Source organism: Eptesicus fuscus, chromosome 15 (assembly GCF_027574615.1).
Source record: "Eptesicus fuscus isolate TK198812 chromosome 15, DD_ASM_mEF_20220401, whole genome shotgun sequence".
Lineage (NCBI taxonomy): Eukaryota > Metazoa > Chordata > Mammalia > Chiroptera > Vespertilionidae > Eptesicus > Eptesicus fuscus.
Window position 1 is genome coordinate 58,858,849 of NC_072487.1, and position 18,292 is coordinate 58,877,140.

At 45.8% G+C, this 18,292-nt stretch overlaps 1 long non-coding RNA gene across 1 annotated transcript in view; it reads left to right on the forward strand.

Moving 5' to 3' along the window:
• Positions 1-18,292, forward strand: part of LOC114231674 (uncharacterized) — a 94,301-nt gene that overhangs the window by 57,741 nt on the left and 18,268 nt on the right. Inside the window, exon 5 of the long non-coding RNA XR_008558309.1 lies at positions 14,727-14,796. This is a non-coding gene — a long non-coding RNA (uncharacterized LOC114231674). The remainder of the gene's footprint in view (positions 1-14,726; positions 14,797-18,292) is intronic.

The window sequence follows — 18,292 nt, forward strand, 5'->3', positions numbered from 1 at the left end:
CAGTAATGATTGGAGTTAAGGAGATTGAATTGCAAGAAGTTCTCTGGCTGCCTGGGGTCAGCATCAGAACCAGGGACTTCAGAACCCTCCCCTCCCCCAACTTGTCCTCCTTTCTCAACTTTTGAGTTGGAACGAAGGGAATCAGTCCCAGATGCTGACAGTAATACATTTACATTTGAGATGATCAATACGTCTTTCTAGGCCTCGAGGCATTTGTGAATTCTTTTACTTTTTTTAAAAAAAAATAATATGCTTTTGAAAAAATTGATTTCAGAGAGAGGAAGTGAGAGGGAGAGAGAGATAGAAACATCAATGATGAGAGAGAATCACTGATTGGCTGCCTCCTGCACGCCCCACAGTGGGAATAGAGCCTGCAACCCGGGCATGTGCCCTGATCGGGAACTGGTGACCTCCTGGTTCATGGGTCAATGCTCAACCATTGAACCACACAGGCCAGGCTCCTTTACTTTTCTATCATTTCTTGAGTGTCTACTACAGGTGAGTCTTGAATAATGTGGGGGTGAGAGGCACTCCCCACTCCCTACCCCCATGCAGTTGAAAATCCACCTATAACTTTTTTTAAAGTATATTTTTATTGATTTCAGAGAGGAAGGGAGAGGGAGAGGGAGATATAGAAACATCAATGATGAGAAGGAATCATTGATTGGCTGCCTCCTGCATACCCCCTACTGGGGATTGAACCCGGGACCCTTTAGTCAGCAGGCCGTCGCTCTATCCATTGAGCCAAATTGTCTAGGGCCCACCTATAACTTTTGACTTCCCTACAACTGAACCACACTCGGCCCTTTGCATCCCTGGATCCAACCAACCACGGGCCAAAAACAGTATTGTCCACCTCCGGTTGGGAATCTGCAGTTGGGAATGTGAAAATATTGTTTTCAATTCGCGGTTGGTTGAATCTGCCAATGCGAAACCCAGGATAGGAAGCGCTGACTGTATCTATAGAAAAAAAAAAAAAAAAAAATCCGAGTTGAAGTGGACCCGGCAGTTCAAGCTCGCGTTGTTCAAGAGGCAGCTGTATATGCAAGAAGGGATTGGGTCCCAAGGTGAGTGAGCCCCGGCCCCCCACGGCCGGGTTCTGACCGCCGAGAGAGCGCTGCCCCACACAGCGACACATGTGTGAGCCACACAGGCCACTTCACGTGTCTAGCGGTCACAGCAGAAGACGGAAACAGGTGAAATTAATTTGACATGTTTATTTAACCCAATATATGCAACATACCGTCCTGTCCATATGTAGTCAGTACGAAAATTACTCATGAGACATTTTACATTCTTTTATTAGTATGTATTACATTTTTTGAGACCCCAGTGTGGATTTTACGCGCCCTCCCAGCATTGCTCCATCTGTATTAGCCCCCTTGGTAGTGCTCCATAGCCACAGTGGCTAGTGACTACCCTATGGATGGCACATGTCAGTGGGAGATACTTCTAAATGAATTCGTACCGCCAGGAGATGCGGGCCACAATGGAAGCCTGTTCTCTGTACTCTGGGAGCACTGGGGAGGGAGCAATTCACTTTGTCTGGGAATTGCTTCGGAAGGGTGCCCAGAGGAGCGGACTTTTGAGTTGGGACTTAAATGCACCCAGAAGGAAAAGACATTTTTGGCAAAGACAGGAGCCCTTATTGGGGGGCGAGTAAAAGGGGGAGGCCCTATTCCCTGAGCCGGTTTGGTCTGGATGTTCTTCAGGCTGGCTTGAGTTTTGCAGTGGGCCTGGAGTTCCAGGAGGGACCATCAATTTTCAGTCCTGCTGAGTTTGCTCAGGGCTGTGTGTTTATACCTGAGTCAGCCAACCCCTGCCTTCTGGTTGCTCATCTTCAAACCAATGCTGCTCACACTCAAGTGTCAGATGATGGTGCTTAATACAATTTGTTGACTGAATGAATGAGATTAACGAACTGAGTGGATTAAATCAGGGAAGGCTTCTTGGAGGAGGTAGATCTTCTAGGAGGCTGCAGGGACTTACTGGGCTGTTACTGGGAGGATGATTTTTCCCCTTGTCTCTCCTTTTTCCCATCTTTTCTCTTCCTCTTCTCTTTATACAGTGCCTACAAAAAGATTTCTTAGGGCCCTTGGGTGGAACGCTAGAACTGGCTCTTGGCATCTAGGTAGCTGGGACCTTACCGAAGGGCCAAAGGACAGGATCTGGGGGGTGGTCGGGCAAGACACGAGGCAAAGCTGGTCACAGCTGGTGGCACGTAGCTCCACACCTGGTTGCCCGACATTGACACCAGTCCGATCATTCACCTCTCGGCGTCTCAGTTTCGACATCTCCATCAGGGAACACATACTCCCTGCAGGCCATTATTGCTTTTACTGTTCTCTCACTGCCTCAAGTTCCTAACCTCCTCCCAGGAAATAATTTAGCAACTGCTGAGGCCAGCGAGCGGCCGGGGCCAAATCAGATGAATGCCACGGAACACGCTAATCTGAAGGGAAGTCCCTGCCTTCATAGGACTGCACGGACTGCGCTCACCTCCACAGAAAGCAGAGACACAAATGACGCTTGAAGAAGGAAAAACATACTTTCCGAGTTCACTTGGCTGCGGGAGCCTTTCAGGAGACCCAATTACAGTAAATCTAAAAATAAGGCCCGGGGAGGAGCCGTGTGCTTTTTCCTTAAAGGCACAAAAAGTTTCTCTTTTCTACCTGACTAGGGAACAATATAATTCAACAGGCACATTTTGCTTTATTTTGTTGCGTAGGATCCAGAAAAGCTCAGGGGAGAAAGAGTTCCTGAGATTGTAGCTTGTTTCTAGAAGATCAAACCAGGGAAAGTTATTTTTATACCTAGTGGTTTCTCTCCCCCCGCCCCCCCTTCCTTCTCCTTTTAACTGCCTGGTATTTATCCTCACAATTAAGGGGTTTGTCTTGTTAAACAAAGTATTTTTTCTTTCCTTCATTATAAAAGAAATACATGTTCATTGTAGAAAATTAGAAACTACTAAAAAAAAAAAAAAAGGAAGGAAAAAAAAAGATCTGTCATTCAAAGATAACCATGGTTAATTCTTGGATACTTTTTCTTTTGGTCTTTTTTTCTCTGCTTCTTTAAAAGTTAAGTCCATAAGATACATAGAGCTTTTTTTGGGGGGTGGTTAATTCTCACCTGAGGGTATTTTTCCATTGATTTTTAGAGAGAGTGCAAGGGAAGGGGAGAGACAGAGAGACAGAGAGAGAGAGAGAAACATTGATGTGAGAGAGACACATTGACTGGTTGCCTCCTGCACGCGCCCTGACCAGGGCTGGGGATTGAGTCTGCAACCAAGGTATGTGTCCTTGACTAGAATTGAACCGGGGACCCTTCAGTCTGCAGGCCAACACTCTAGCCATGAGCCAAACCAGCTAGGGGCTTACACATAACTTTGTATCCCACAGTTGCAATGAAATATTTCCAACACGTGGCAGAATACACTACATGCCCCTTCCCCATCACATCTTCCTTCTCTTTCAGAAGTAAGTTTTTTGTTTTTTTTAAATAATTCCACTGCTTCTCCCTCCCTGCCAGTTTTGCACATATTTTGGTATTGCTAAATAATAGATTGTGCAATTTTGCATGTTTTTGAGCTTTATATAAATGCCAGCATAGTGTCTAGTTCAGGGGGGCCAAGAAATCTTATGGGAACTTGTCACCAGGTAACTGGGTGGATCACCCTGGATTCAAATGATCCCGGTGTGTTGTGTAGACACTGGAACTAGTATCCTTCCCTATGTGAGTCAAGACATAAAGAAAGGTTGATTCCTCCTAAGTTTGTGATATTTAATCACGATGGTCTGTTTATTTGTAGTTCATTTTACTGCTGTGTAGTATTTCATTATGTGAGTATATCACAAGTTCAGTACGTATCCATTATCCTGTGGATAGACATTTGGGTTGTTTCTGATGTCTGGCTATTTCAGACACTGCTTTTATGGGCATTCTTAGGCATGCTTCTGGCTCACATGTCATAGGGAATGTGCATCCTCAAAGGTGTGAGAAAATGGCAAATTGTGTTCCAAAATGATCGCACAGAAACTTTAAATTCCTCTGGAAAGTGCATCAGGGTTCCTGTTGCTCCAGATCCTGGGCAATGCCGGGCACTGTCAGACTTTTCCAATTTTGCCATTCTGGTAGATGAAAAGGATATCACACTGTGATTTTAATAGAATTTTCTTGATTTCTCATCAGGTTGACTGCTTTTAATTTTTTATTTTATTTTTGCCATTCAAGTTTTCTTTTTTGTTTTTTTTTTGAGAAGTCTATTAATATCCTTTGGTCATTTTTTTGTTAGGTTGTTTGTCTGTTATTTATTTATTTATTTATTTGTTTATTTATTGGTGTGTCTTACTTAAGAAATCCTTCCCTACCTGGAAGTCATCAATATATTCTATATTTTTTAAAAATTTAAAGTTTCACTTTTCATTTCAAGTACCAAAATACCTGAAACTGATTTTTTATATGGGTGAAGTAGGAATAAAAGTTTTGTTGTATCTTCCATACGAATAGCTGATTGTTCCATACTCTTTATTGAATAGGCTGTCCTTATAACTGACCTGACTGTCACAAAGCTCTTTCCTATTTTAGGCATCGCTAATGGCATAGGTATGTTTTTGGGCTCAGTTCTCTTCCAATTGGCATACATGTCTCTCCGCATATCAAGAATACCCTATCTTAACTTTTATAATTTTATATTAGGTTCTGATATTTGGAAAGGTAAGTTTTGTTTTATACTATTTGTTATTCATCAAAATGGACCGAATTACCCTTGGCCCTCTGCTCTTGCTCATGCATTTCAAATTAGATGTGGGAGCTCCCGTAGAACCCTGCTGCTAGGTTTATTTCAATCGTGCTGAGTCTGCACATCAATTTGGGACACTTGACATCTGCATATTGAAACTTCCTATTCATGAGTGCAGTCCTGTTCTGTTTAAATCTTTTAAGTGTCATCTAAGAAGCCATATAGCTTTTTTTCTAGAAAGCTCTTGCAAATATTGTATTCGAATTATTTTTGTTACCATAATGAATTACATCTTAAAATTGCATTTTTAAATGATAGTTGCTAGGTTATAAAAATGTAATTATGTTTGGTTTACTGATAATTTTACTAGTTTTCTTTATTTTTTTTTTTTTTTATTGAAGTTATTGGGGTGACATTATTTAATAAAATTATATAGGTTTCAGGAGTACAAATCTATAATACATCATCTGAATATTGTATTGTGTGTTCACCACACCAAGTTAATTTTCTTAATCTCATAATTTGTAGTTTCTATTGGTGTTTTTTGTAGATAATCATGTAATTTAAGAAGAAAAATAATTATATATATATGTTTATATTTGTATTATCTAATTGCATAAGGTAGGACCTCTAAAAAATACCAAATTTAAACCATGATAGCAACTTTTATGCTGAATATAAAAAAATTCTTCAAATAATTTACCATTAAGTATGATATTTTCTTTGGATTTTTGTAAATTTTCTTTTGTTAAATTGAGGAAATGTCTTTTTATTTCTAGTTTGCTAAGTTTTTAAAAAGCATTTATTAGTGTTGATGTTTTAAAGAGCTTTTTGTATGTCTATGCATACTCTCTAGTGAATTATCTCACTTCAGTTTTTTATTTTTTAAAATCTATTTTTATTGATTTCAGAGAGGAAGGGACAGAGTCAGAGAGAGAATCATTGATAGGCTGCCTCCTACACGTCTCACATTGGTGATAGAACTCACAACCTAGGCATGTGCCCTGACTGGGAATTGACCTGTGACCTCCTGGTTCATAGGTCGATGTTCAACCACTGAGTCACACTGGCTGGGCTTATCTCACTTTATACGTTACAATGATGAATAGTGAAAATAAATACCTAATTTAATTCAATGGCATTTCTTGAATAGACCAAATTTGGTCATGTGTGTTACCTTTCTTCATAATTTCTGCATTTGACTTGCTAAAATATTTGTTTGGGGACTTTGCATCTAGGTTCATATGGTTAGTGATTTTCCTTCTTTATATGATATTTGCCTCATTTTGATATCAAAGCTGTATTTTCCTCATGAAATGAGTGGGGAGGTTATTCTGGTCTTTCAATTCTTTGCAAGAGTTTGAACAATCTGTTATTACCTGCTCTTAACATTTAGCTAGAACTTGCTTTTGTAATCACTGAGCCTGTGACTTCTTTATAGCATGGTTTTAAATTATAGATTTAATTTCTTTAATGGTTAAAGGAAAAGCCGTTTTAAGTCAATTTTGGTGGATTATACTTTTCTAGGAATCTATTTTATCTAAGTTTTAAAATGTATTGGCATGATTTCATTAATAGTTTTTCTTATTCCCAATATTATTTATTTGAGCCTTCTGTCATTTTCTTCTTGATCATTCTTCCCAAAAGTTTATCAATTTTCGTAGATTTATAGAGAACCATCTTTTCTTTTTAAAGAACCAACTTTTGAGTTTAAGTTCTCTTTCTTTCTATTTTACTAATTTTCACTTTCTATTTTACTAGTTTCAACTGTCATTTTTATTTCTTTTAAAAAATATATATGTTTTTGCCCAGCCGGCATGGCTCAGTGGTTGAGCATCAACCTATGAACCAGGAGAACACGGTTCGATTTCCGGTCAGGGCATATGCCTCGGTTTGTGAGCTCAATCCTCAGTGTGAGGTGTGCAGGAGGTAGCCGATCAATAATTCTCTCTTATCATTGATGTATCTATCTCTCTTTCCCCTCATTTCAATTACCAAAATACCTGAAACTGATTTTTTATATGGGTAAAATAGGAATTAAAGTTTTTATTATATCTTTCATATGAATAGCTGATTGTTCCATAGCTATTTATTGAATAGTCTGTCTTTATCAACTGACCTGTCACCTGTCACGAAGCTCTTTTCTATCTTAGGCATCTAAGGAGAGGGAGATAGAAATATCAATGATGAGAGAGAATCATTGCTCAGCTGCCAGAGAAGAAGGGAGAGGGAGATAAAAACATCACTGATGAGAGAGAATCAATCATTGATTGGCTGCCATGCCTCCTACTAGGGATCAAGGGATCAAGCTTTCAACCCAGGCATGTGCCCTGACCAGGAATTGAATCATGATCTCCTGGTTCATAGGTTGATGCTCAACCAATGAGCCACACTGGCTGGGCTCATTTTTATTTCTTATGTCTACTCTCCTTCAGTTTATTCTGTGGTTATTTTCTAATTCCTTAAGTTGGATATTTAGTTGGTGGTATTTCAATATTTCTCCTTTTCTCATCCAACCATTTAAGGCTACATTCCTGCTCAAGTGTTGACTTAGCTGTGTTTAGTACATTGTGATATGTTGCATTTTCACTGACATTCAGTTCTATGTGTGTTATAATTTACATTTTAATTCTTTCTTTGGTCTCTGACTTATTTTAGAAGTATGCTCATAACTTTTCCAAACCATAAAATTCCTTTTGGTATCTTTTTGTTATTTATTTTCCCACTGCATTGCTTTGTGGTTAGAGCATATAGCATATATGCTATGCTTCTGAATTTTGTTGGACTTGCTTTATGGTCTAGAAGACAAGGTTTCATGTATGAAGTGCAAACCATATGGGATATACTTTATATACATTATTTTGATTCCCCCCAACAAAGATTCTAAATACAAAATAATGTGTATTTAACAGATGAGGAAACTGAGGCTCAGAGAAGTTAAGTGGAGGAAGCAGGAGTTAATTCAGATTAGTTGAACTCAAAACAGTTTTTCTACTCATATAATAGCATAGTTTCTCATTTGGAAAATAAGATATAATACTATTCATATTAGCAAAATATGAATTTAAGGGCTATCTGGGTATTTCTCTTCTTGATTTTAGTGTTGGCTCTTCCTTAATTTCCCCAACCATTCACCTACCTTTTGAGGCCACCCTGGGCCAGGCTCTGGGTCTGTGTCTGGTTCTTGAGAAGTCCATGTTCAGGTCAGAGAGTGAAGAAAGCTTGAGTTGCCTTCCCCTAACATGACACTTAGCATTGTGGGATCATTTGTTCTTTCAGTGACATAGAAAAAAAGTCTCTTAGAGAACACTCAGAGGAAAATGTTGAATAAATAGAGCTGCTATTTCTGGGTGGATTGTTGTGGTGACCATGCTGTAATCATTGTTGTGTATTTTAGGACCCTACCCTTTCCAAGTCTCTCCCCCTGCCTCCTGGTCCTAGGCACCCCCTGGTTTCCATCCTCAGCTTACTCTCTGGGAGTCTCACCGAATTCCATCACTGTGGCTTCTGCACGGGTGCTGGCTCCCCCAGACCTGTGTCTCCAGCCCCAGCCTCGTCTCCGTGTCCTGTCTTAACTGGCCTGTGCCTCTGTGCTGAGGACACCATTTGCCCTTGGTCTTTGAGGGTGCAGGCTGTGAAGGTCTCTGAGCCCAGGGCTGGAGGCAAAGGCTGCCTTCTCCTGCTCTCATGCTCCTTCAGATCCTTTCACACTTGCCTCTGTGCAGCCTCCTTCTCCCTCCTTTCCCTTCCCTTTGCTCTTCATTTCCAAGGCCAGGCAGTGGCTGAGCACTTTCCCATACAGTAGGTGTCTCAAGTCATCTTCCTTAACCACCTTGTAAGAAAGCCATTCCTACCTCTACTTTGTAGATGAAGAATCGGGGCCTAGGGAGGTGAACATTTCCTCGAGGTCTTGGCTCGGGATGTGAACTCAGGCCCACCTCTAAGTGGGTACTCTTCCCCCCATTCTATAGTCTTGGAAGACTTAAGATTCTATTCCTGCCGCTACTAAACGGTGACCTTGGGCAAGTCACAGGCCTTCTGTGGACCATATATGGTTCCTTCATCTTAACACTGGGCAGACTCATCTCTACCTTCTCTTTTCATAGGATGTTGGACATTTCAGAGCAAAAGAAAGCTCTTTTGAGCAGACATGTGAACTTGGAAAGGCTGCCAGGTCAACTCTGAACCTTACACAGACTTGCTACTCAAACCGGGGTAACCTCTGAGAGCCAAGTCCCTTTGTGGATGCCTCTTTGGGTTTGCTGTCTGTGCATGCCTGGGGCCTGGGATGCAGTTCCTGGGAGGCAGAGAAAGCAGCTTGTGCAAAGAGCTGAAGTGGAGAGAAAATAGAGCATTTAGGAGATTGCAGGGACTTTTGTGGCTGGACTAGGGCGGGTGGGGATGTGGTGAGAATTGAGGCTGAGAGGCAAGCAGGGCCCAGATTTCCTGAGCCACGCTGAAGAGCTTGACTTTTAATTCAAGGACAGTGGGAGGGCAGTGAAGGCATGTAAAGCAATGATGGTGATGATGACAATAACAGCCATGCTGCTGCTAATAGCTGATGTTTATTAAGTGCTAGGCATTCTCCGTTAACTCACAATGCACACAACAACTATAAGGGGTAAATGCTATTATGGGTAAATGCTATTATTATTATTATTATTATTATTATTATTATTTCATAGATGAGGACACTGAGAGATGTTAAGTAACTTCCCCAAGGCCACACAGGTGGTCTGTTCCTGACCTAGACTTCAAACTCAGACGCCTGACTCCAGGGGTCACTGTCCTAACGAACCGAGACTTTCTCCTCCGCGGTAAGAGCTGAAGTATTACCTTGCTTACTTTTCCAGTTTGCCTTTTAAGAAGATAATTCTGTGTAGAGGGTGAGAGGAGGAGAGACTGGAGCCAGAGAATAGTCAGAGGCCCCAGTCTAGGCAAGAGATGATGGTGGCCTGAGCCCCAGGGGGTAACTGTGGCGTTCCCCAAATTTGAGAGGCTTTACAACACTGGAATGAATAGCATATGGATTCATTCATTCAGCAGCGGTTGATTGAGAGCCCAAATGCGTCAGGCCTACAAGTGGCCAGGCCATGATCGCGGGTCTGTGAGTGAGAGGGGAAAGTCAAGAGTGATTTCACCAGATAAGGAGGGTTCTTCCTGAAAGTGAAAGTGCAGCCTGGGGCAGATTAGATCGAGAGGAGGTTACTGGAAGGTTCTGGAACCTTCTAATAGCCTCCCCTCAAGTCCTATGGCTGGTGGGAGTTGTGAGCCATGTGGAGAAGGGCCTCCCTTGGTTCCCACCCTGCTGGGACGGGCTCTCTCCTGGCTGGGCATGAGGTTTGCCTTGGCATTGATTCCTTGTTAATTACCCTGGAAGGTTAATTCTGTAGGTGCCAGGAATGACCAAGAGTTAATTTCTCTCTCTCTCCTGCCTGCCTCACTTCTTCAATGTTGTTTTCTTTTTCTTTAATGGGCCATCCAAGCTTGTTGGAATGTTTACCAAAGCAGGCTAGTTAGAGATGTAAATAAATGAATTTACCTTGTCAAAAGGATCTGGAGATGGCATTCCGGGGAGAGGAGTAATTTACAGGTGAATAATTACTTGGAAACTTCAGCAGGGAGACTGCTGGGTTCTCTAATTATTTATCTTCTCCCAATCTGCTCTTCTTTGAACTGCTAGCATGGGGGTGCAGGGGGGTGGCGTGAGGAGTGGGCGATGCAGTTTTGGATTGCCCCTCTCAATTATGAAACACCTTTGGGGGGAGAGCCTCCGCCAGTCGAGCCCTTTGCAATGTGCAGGGTACCTTCATGCTCATGACTTCATCCTCTCGTGTGTTCTCCGGGGTGGGTGGTGTTGCTGGTCCCAATTATGGATGGGAAAACTGAGGTTCCATGGCTGAGGTCGCTCCCTGCGAGTCACATGATGAACAAGTTGGGTGTTGTGGGTCAGACCCAGGTTTCTGGTTGGACCCTCCCCCCACATGCCCCCCCGCCGCCGCCCACCTTCCCCAGGTGGTTCTTGCCCGCCCCCCAACACCACCCCCCCCACCCCCCCCCCCCCCCGCCAGTGGGGATCCTCCGCGTGAAGCCCGACCCACCCGCTCTGTTGGCAACAACCTGCTCCGTCTCCCCTGTGGGCTGGTGGCCGCGCCCCTTCCTTACGCAGCTCATTTTCCATTTTAAGATTTCCTGTTTGAACTAAAGGGCAAAGATCTCCGCAGTATCAGCCTGGAGCCGGGCTTCTGTGTGTATAAAGGGGAGCCTTGGCCCCTGCCCTCTGTTTGTCCACTGGCCTTATCGACGGAGCCCAAGTCCCAAGTTCAGAGGTTCCAGTTCCTTCCCGATTTGCTGGGTATAAAGTCCGGCCCTTCCGTGAGGGCGGCCAGGGCGGGTGGCCAGCGTGGAGCCAGCAGTCATTTACAGCCGGGCAGTGCTTCCGTCCTGCTGGCGGGCCGCTGCACACACAAGGATGGACCGACGGACATGGGGCCTCGGAGCGCCTTCTCTCTTTCTCTCCCTCCCCTCGCCCTCTGGCATGGCCTCCCGAGGGCCTGAGCAGCCATGTGGCCCTGTGAACAGGGCCGGCCAGGGAGGAGGAGGTCATGCTCCCCGCAGCCTCCTTGAAAGCACAGATCTCCTTTGGGGGCCACTCTGGCCCTCCAGGAGGGGACACACACTCATGCTCTCTCTCTCTCTCTCTCTCTCTCTCTCTCTCTCTCACACACACACACACACACACACACACACACACACACACACACGTGTGTTCCTGCCAGGCACACACTCCCAGCGAACACCAGGCATCTCCACCGCTGCCCTCTCCCAGAACAGGCACTTAGCTGGTGCCATTTTTATGGGGGATAATAAGAACTATCGCTGGGAGAACAGCTTGCTGGTTCCAAGGTCCTTTCATCTCCTAGGCACATCTGATCTGCAGGACAGTCAGGAGCCGTCCAGATAGTTATCTCGGAGCAATTGGAGCCCAGAATCAATGGCTTCCCTCAATCAGCCCTTGACGCAACAAGGGGTTCTAGGGAGCTTCTGTGTCCCAGGTGTGCTGGGGATTCAGGGGACACGCAGATGCAGACCCTCTTCCGGTTGCTCGGAAAGGCAGAAAATGGGTGACTGCAAAGCAGGGTGCAGAATGCCAGAAGAAGCACCTCGGGGTGCTGTGGGAGCAGGGAGTCAGGGTGTGGGGGGTCAGGAAATGTATCCACAGGATTTCTCAAGAACGCTGCAAAGCACAAGGAGGCTCAGAGGAGGGGGTGGCCCTCAGTGGTACCTGCAGAGCGCCCCCACCTCCCGGAGCCGGGCACAGAGGACACACGAGGGCCCTTCTCTGTAGATTCCCCCAGGACTGCGGTCTCCCCACCGAAGGCCAGTCCCCCGGAGGACAGCTTCCCCTGTTCTGTGACCTGCTTTATCTCCAGGGCCCAGCGCGGAGCCTGGCTCCAAGCTCTCCATAAATATTTGCTGCTGAAGGAGTAGACACACACGTACCCACCGTGCGTGCGTGCGTGCGTGCGTGCGTGCATGCACTCTGTAGCTCAGGACCATAGAATCCACACGCCGAAGGGACCTTCTAGAATAGCACAGGTTGCGAGCTGGGAGCAGAGCCCGAGCCCGAGCCCCGCAGACCTGACTCAGAGTCTCATGTGCTTCTCCCAAAGCCCCCGGGGCCAGGTGCTGGCGTCAGAGCACCCAAGTTCTGGTTCCGTTTACACGTCCCAACCTTGTGGGACCTTATTTCCTCTGCCGAGAAATCGCCCTGCTGGCTGACCTCAGCAAGCCCCCTTCCTCCTCTAACATTTGGCAAGTAGGGGGATGGACAGGAATGCCTCCCGGCTGAAGGAACTCCTTGTCTTTTCAGCCTGAGAAGACAGTCTGGTCTCCCTTTGCCAACCCCGGTGGCCAGGAAGATGCCTGCCCTGTGGTCCCAGCTGTGGGCTCTCTGGACTCCTGCCGGCTCCCCACTGACCTGCTCTGCTGTCTGCTGGGATGGATGGGGGTGTGGCCTGTCGCCTTCCCATGTGGCTCCTCCCCCTGGGGCCCAGCCTCCTCATTGCCTTCTCTAGAATGAGAGGTCTGGGACCAGCGGAGCCTGGAGACCACGGGGTGTCACGGAGGTGCCCAGGGTCTGTGCACGGTCCTGACCCAGGGAAACCCAGGCTGTCCTGCCCTTCCTCCTTCCTCCCTCGAGGCTGCTGCTCTGTGGGGTGGCCGGCAGCAGGCTTTCTCTCCAGGCACAGACAGCAGCATTGCTGGGAAACACCTGGAGGGCCCAGCAGGCCTTCAGCCCAGCCAGCAGTCCCCTGGGAGGCAGCAGCACTTGACTTCATGGGAGAAAAGACGCTTCATTTTCTGCCGGGCCAGCCAGCTTTTCCCACCGGTGGCACTGGTTTCTCTTTTATCACTTAGGCCTCCTTCCCCACATTGTTGTACTTAAAATTTTTTAAAAATCTTTATTGTTGCAAGTATTACATATGCCCCCCCCTTTTTTTTTTCTGTCCCCTTCCCCCAAGAGGGAACCTGGAAGGTGGAACTTGAAGTTAGAAAGAACAGGGAGCCTTTAAATCCCAGCCCTGCTACCAACCGGCAGTGTGACTTGAGCCTCAGGTTTTTCATCTAGAAAATAATTATTTCTTCCCAGGCTTGTTATGAAGATTCTGGGAGATAATAATGTATGTAAACCTCTGGGCAGGTAGTGGCAGTGAATTTGCTCTGTCCTAGGCACTGGCCCAACCCTAGGAGGCAGGTACGATTGCCTCCCATTTTACAGGCAGGCTAAGTCGTGGCCCCAGGTCAGCGCTGGGATCCTGCATCCAGCAATCAGAGCCTGCCAGCAACACAGGGGTCTCAGCCTTAGCAGCTATAGGCCTCAGAGGCCAAGCTGGAAGGGACCTGGGAAACCGGGTTCAGAGATAGGGAAGGGCTGTGCCCATTTCACAGAGGGGAAGGGTGAGGGTCAGGGCCCAAACCCAGCACTTCTGATTCTGACTGGGTGCTTCCTTTGACTCTTTTCTGCCTTTCACATTTTATCTCTATTTTAAAATCTTCAGGAGAGAGCAGGAGGCCCTCAATGGCCCATGATGGCTGTAAATCCCACATTTGAGAATGAAGGCCCTAGAAGGAGGCCCACTGCTTATCCTGAGAAGGAGCCTGGGGCTGGATGAGCTGAGGGGTTCGAGCAGCAGGAGTGGAGACGAAGTGACTTGTCCAGGGGCACACAGCCTGTGCTGCCTCTAGGAAGGCAGCAGAGCGAGAAGCAGTTGTTCTGGGAACCCAGAGCCTTGGGTTTGCAGCCAGGAGTTGCTGCGTGGTCTGCATGGGGCTCTTCCTGCCTGGACTCACAAGTCCCAGCTGCACAGACTTGCTCTCTCCTGACCACACCCCTCCAGCCTAGGACAGGTGGATCCAGGCTCCATCAGTCATTCCCATGTCCTTCCGTGAGGAATCAGTGTGTGGGCGAAGTTCTGGGCTGGGGGAGAGAAGATCTCTGTTTTCTCGTTCCCAATCACTTAATTCTCCCACCAGTCTTGTAAGAGTGCTGGCTACCTCTTACTGCCTAAGGAGGGATGTACAGTTTTTCTCTTCTGACTTGAAAAAGGGAAAGGAACGCAGGGGGCAGGGAGGAGGGCCTTTGCCTAGGACGGAGCTGAGATAAGAAGAGGCAGGGACTTCAGTTCTAAGACACATTCTCAATTCAATACCAGCCTTTACAGGGGGCAAAGAAAGACACACATCAGTTTGCCCATTCATGCTAAGTTCTACCTGGATGGTCATCAGAAATGACCAAATGTGGGGGGAAAAAAGGTGTGTTTTAGGATGGAGGAAATATGATATTTACTTAGAAATGAAAATTGATTGCCTTTAACTTATGATAAGATAATTATGCTCCTCTGAGTCATTGTCATGCATTTGCGTTCATAAACCTCCCTCATTAAGTAGTAAGGCTACGCATTTTATCTTAATTCATTTTTTATAGGGCTGTGAATTCCTGCATTTATCTACCTTTGTTTTCCTGTGTGGACATAAGGCTGCCTGGCCTCCCAGAGGTGAGATAACTTATTATCTAGCAACTATTTCCCTGGAACCCAGCCTAGGGCTGAAGTGGGCTCTCATTTTTCTTCTTACTGCCTGACTGTAACCTTGGATGAGTCACTTCATCTCTCTGCCTCTGTCTGCACAGTGAAGTTAATGTATTACGTCCTCACAGAACTGTTGCAAGGATTCAGTGACATACTACTACCGCTCCTCCGTGAGGGAGGAGCTGCCTGGTCAAAGCCCACGCATGGTCCTAGCCATTTCTCCGTACTGTTCCCGTGACTGAGAATGGCCCTGTAAACACGAACTGGTGTTGGCTTGATGGTGTGGTCTCCTGAGAAGGGGAAGGGAGGGTCTCTGGACCCTCAGGTCTTTTCTTGACAACTCATTAGCTGTATGACCTTGAACATGCAACTTTGTAACTTTTTAAGCCTCAGTTTCCTTATCTGCAAAATGGAGCTACTAATGACATCTACTTCATAGAGTGGTTGTGGGGATTCAGTGAGAATGTCAAATACACACACACACACACACACACACACACACACACACACTGAGTGGCCAGATTATTATGATCTCTGAACGCATAATAATCTGGCCACTCAGTGTATTTGTATCTCAAATGGGTACCAAAAGTATTCTAGACTTTTGCTGGAGATCAACCACCTATTTGCCCTGAGCTTTCTATCAGCCAGTGCAAAGGGGAAAACTGATCAGATGCATGATTTATAGTATCTTTGATATCAAATAAATGAGGTACTCAAGAGAAGTACACTGAGTGGCCAGATTATTATGCGTTCAGAGATCATAATAATCTGGCCACTCAGTGTATATGGTTTAGCACAGTAAATAAGAGCTGTGATGATTATTATTTAAAAATAAAAATATATGCCAACATCTGCATTAGACACTATATATTAGCTCTGGTGACCCTTTGTAGGGTTGGTGTTGTTTGTTTCATGTCGCAGGTGGAGAAACAGAGGTCTTGAAAAGGTTAGGAACTCCTGGTAAATGCTAGAATGAGCTTAGGCTCCCTCCACTTTCCTCTACTGACTCCACAGAGGAAGAGCAACTCGCCTTGTGATTGAGCCTGGTGCCCTTTCATTCGCTGCCAAGCTGGGGTCCAAGGCTCCTTTGAAAGCTTCTCATTGAAAGTTTCCTTATAAAAATAAAGAAAGTTTCCTTTTGCCTCAGAGATTCTTCAGGTTGACTTTGATAGCTTTCGACATTGACCTAGCCACTTGGGATGGACCCCCAGCCCACCTCCGGGGAGCCCCAGCCATTCCTCCAGGTAGCCACTGAAGCTGCTTGGAGCTACTGTCAGGCCCCAGCTCCCCTGCAGCTGGCTCTGGGAGGTTCTCTTGGAAGCTTGAAATCAGCTGTCCTGGCTCTGTCCTGTGGAGGATCGTGGGACAAGATGGAAGCTTCAGTCATGGGTGGAGGTCTCCACAAGGTGTTGTCTGTCTCTCCCTTCCAGCCCAGCTGGTGCAGCTCAGTGGATTGAGCATGGTCCCATGGACCAAGAGGTCCTGGGTTCTATTCCCGGCCAGGATGCGTGCCCGGGTTGTGGGCTTGATCCCTAATAGGGGGTGTGCAGAGGCAGCCAATCGATGTGTTTCTCTCATCAATATTTCTATCTCTCTCTCCCTCTCCTTTCCTCTCTGAAATCAATCAATTAATATATATATATATATATATATATATATATATATATATATATTTTAAAAAAAGAACAAAAAGGAAAAAAATCCCCGTCCATCACCATACCCTACACTCTAGGGCTGTTGAGGTAGTGGGCTAAGCACCATCTGTTGGACACTCAGTATGTTGCCAGCACCAAGATGCTTTCTGTTCATTAGCTCAGTCAATCTTCATGAAAACCCCACCATGCAGGCATTTATTAGTCCATTTTATAGTTGAGGATGTCAAGGAAAAAGTATGTAATAGATCATAGACTCTTGGTTGAAATCTGGGCTTTTTCACCAACTAGCTGTATGGACACTTGACTTCAATTATCTGAGCGTCACCTTACTCTTCCGTAAAAAGGGAATATCTGCCGTGTCCAACTTTATGGGTGATGGTGAGCATTCAATTAGATATTGATTGGTGCTCCTATAAATGCTAGCAGAAGGCTGATGCTGCTGGAGAAATATGACAGGAAAGGGGAAGTCCCACACCCCAGGGCACTTGGCCAGGAAGGAGTAGAAGTAGGTCTGTCTGGAATCCAGATATGCTTGAGTCTAAAGCCTCTGCTCTTATCAACAGCATCACGTTTTCTCCTTTCACTGAGCTTCCCGACTCAGACCAGTTCCAGACCGAGCCCAGAGCCAGGTGGGAGGTAGCTAAGGAGTGGAGAGGCGGCGGCAGCAGCCCCGGTGGGATCCTGGTCACCATGGACCGACCTATCAAGGCTCATGCTTGTCCAAGGAAAAACTGTTCACAGACCATCACAGGCTCACTGTCGAGACCCCCGGAGGGCAGGCGTTCAGGGAAAGTGTGTCCGGCTCCTTCCATCACCATGAGAATTGTGCAGCCCATTTGCTGCTTTTAGGGAAGGTCTGTCCTTCCAGAGGGAGAGAAACGAAGACCATGCAATCCTGGCTGGAGGACTGGACCACAGCCAGCACATGAGTTGGGGATGGAGAGGGAGGGGAATATTTAGGTCCTACCCTCTGCCCAGCACAGAGCCAGGCATGCCCATGAGTGAGCTGGAATGCTGTTCTCCCCATCCTACTGGATAATGGCTCAGAGAGCTGAGAACTGTCTAAGGTCCACAGGAGTGTTAGAGGGACTGCTTCAACACCCCTGGTCTTATTTCAGTGTTTTCAATATACCGAGTCCTTTCCCAACTCATGCCCTTTGCATGTGCCGGCCCTCTGCCTGGAATTTCTCCCATTCCAGGAATTTCTCCCATTCCATGTTCTAAGGGATTCTTTCTGAAGCTCCATTTGTGGAGCAAGGCATTGTCCATCTTACTCATTGTTGTGGACTTAGCATTCAGAGCCGTTCTTAGTAGGGGCTCAACATTTTCTCAATGACAAATGAGAACTAAGAGTATGACCCAGAGTTCAGGCAAGACCTTCCATTCCACATTGCCCTTTTTTTCTTCTTCTTTTTTTTAAAGTTAACAGCTTTATTAAGCTATAATTCGCATAGCATACAATTCATCTACTGACAGTGTACAATTCAGTGGTTTTTAGTATAGTCACAGAGTTGCACATTTTCATCACCTCAAAAGGAAACCCTGTACCCATTAGCAGCCACTCCCCATTACCCTGTACCCCAGACCCTGGCAACTTTAATTTCTATGGATTTGCCTCCTCTGGACATTTCATATAAATGAAATCATGTCATAAGTGGCCTTTTGTGATTGGCTTCTTGCACTTAGCATAGTGTTTTCAAGTTTCATCCCTGTCGTATCAGAACTTCATTCCTTTTTATTGCCGAATAATATTCCACTGAGCGGATATACCGTTTTTGTTTATCCATTCACGAGTTAATGGGCAT